General features: G+C 34.9%; 1 long non-coding RNA gene across 1 annotated transcript; it reads left to right on the top strand.

Moving 5' to 3' along the window:
• On the top strand, window positions 1-1,847 carry LOC121313080. The gene is made up of 2 exons (XR_005949943.1): window positions 1-42; window positions 1,406-1,847. It is a non-coding gene; the product is annotated as an uncharacterized LOC121313080 (long non-coding RNA).
• The last annotated feature ends 504 nt before the right edge of the window (window positions 1,848-2,351 follow it).

The raw sequence follows: 2,351 nt of genomic DNA, 5'->3' as shown, positions 1-2,351 counted from the left end.
CACACAGCCAAAGCTACATTGGAGTGGCTAAGGAACAAAAAGGTAAATGTCCTTGAGTGGCCCAGCCAGAGTCCCGACCTAAATCCAATCAAAAATCTGTGGCATGACTTGAAGATTGCTGTCCATCAACGCTCCCCAAGGAAATTGATAGAGCTTGAACAGCTTTTTAAGAAGAATGGTCAAATATTGCCAAATCTAAGTGTGCAAAGTTGGTATATATATATATATATAAAAAATCACCCATTGTCTCTCAGCAGCATGTCCCGACCTGTGTACTACCTTTCCATTTGAACCTAATCTCATTTGTTTTCAGTCACTTTGGATGCAGTCTGGGGTGCACTTTGTATTATGACAATGGCAATAAACAAATAACAATAAACATATTTACAGCCATTTTAACAAAACACTTGCACATCACTCTTCTAAAGTATCACAAGTTCAGTTTGAATCATCTTTTGTAATGTTTTTTAACTTTTGTATTGTCAAGATTTCTTCTGATTATCCACAGGTCACAGAAAAAGCCCTGTGATCTGACCACGTCCCGAAGCGTTCATTTTATATAGATATTGTTCATCACTGGAGCTGCCCCAGTTAGTTATTAACACTCTATTGGAGTCTACAGAGCATCAGTGTAACAGGACTTCAGGGCATCAGTATATACCCTACTGTCATAATAATGTCTAACAACTATATTTATTAATGATAATGCCATACAAATATAAACCACAGACATACTAATAACCTTTATAATGCTATTTAGATATTTTATTCTTCCAGGCTCCAGCGCTAATCCAGTCCAACAAAGTAGCTCTTTATGGAACTTCTACTCACTGAAAGTTTGGTTTTGAAAAGCACCCTGAAGTTTGGGTAACATGCTTTTCACCCCACACAAAGGTTTCTAAAGTCAACAGCACTGAAGGGGCCAAAAGTGGTTATAGACCTTTGTCTTTTTTTCCTGTTATGTGATCATGTTTGTGATCATTCTGTTTACATAACAGAGTGGTAGTGTTTCTATTATTAAGTGATGAGTAAAAGGAATTCAATTTTCACAATTACAAAATACAATATCAAGGTATATCAATATTCTTTGATTACAGTAAGCAGTTTACACTGTATACTTATTACAGTTTTAAATAGAAACATTCAGATATATTTATATTGTACTCAGTTGTGTAGCACTTCTACTATAGCAATTTCTAATTGCAAGTAATGCAGCAATTCAACTGAGTGTAAACTGGGCCTTTTGGAAATGTGATGTGTTGTCCCAAGAGGACTGTGAAGATCCAAAAACATTTTTCTTAAGCCTCAAACAATAATAGTTTTAGTAAAACACACCTGGGGTATCAAATATTATCCTGGTTGTTTAAAGACTGATTCTCTTTCCTTCTGTTTCTTTTTTTAATAGTTCTATCTGTCTCCTGGTGAACTACCATGTGGTAGTGCCCTGCAGTGGAGCGTCCTGATTACTGAAAGGCGTGAGGGTTCTAATGTACAACAAATGGAGTTCCGAGTACTCGGCGGGCTAATGTAATAATACACATAGACAGGTAACAATGGTCCAGGAGCTGCTGCTTTACATTCTTCTGAATAAGACATCCAGTGAAGGTGACTGGCATACCCCATTACAATAACAAGACAGATCTCAGCGCTGTTAGTCTGCAGTTAGGCATTAGTTATGTATTGTTTTCCATGTAATGATCTCATTCCCTGGGCTGGACGGTCTATTCAGTAACTTTTTAAATACACATGTATCCACCTCGGGCAAACATTAGTCTGGTGGCTTGTTAAAGATATAGAAACTGACAAACGGTGCTCTGAACAATAATAAAAAAAGCTCTTACACTAAAGTACATGTCACATGTTTCTTGTTGGGCTTCAAAATCCTTTCTTACATTTGCTGAAGGGTATAAAAAGCAATTTATTTTCTAAAATAGTTGTTTCTGGGGTTTCCTGGACAGACCATCTAAAAATAAGTATCTTTTAAACTTTGGATAATGAGTGTCATTCTACAAAATTAAATATACAAACTAAATACCAACATGACATATATATATATATATATATATATATATATATATATATATATGTGTGTGTGTGTGTGTGTGTGTGTGTGTGTGTGTGTGTGTGTGTGTGTGTGTGTGTGTGTATACGCATGCACTCACACGCAATAACTTTTAAAAATACTAATCGTTACTTTCTCGTATAATATTTACATCCAAGGATCAACGTATTAAAAAAATAAAAACAACAACTGTTTTATTTCTGAATTAAAAGTTAATTTATCAACATGTTAATCTGTTCATGTTATACAATTTATACGGATTTAGTAGTTTACAGTTTCTACATTAATA

The sequence above is a fragment of the Polyodon spathula genome, chromosome 1 (genome assembly GCF_017654505.1).
Source record: "Polyodon spathula isolate WHYD16114869_AA chromosome 1, ASM1765450v1, whole genome shotgun sequence".
NCBI classification, from domain to species: domain Eukaryota; kingdom Metazoa; phylum Chordata; class Actinopteri; order Acipenseriformes; family Polyodontidae; genus Polyodon; species Polyodon spathula.
The sequence above is the reverse complement of the archived record's forward strand: the minus strand, read 5'-3'. Positions and strand labels throughout refer to the sequence as shown.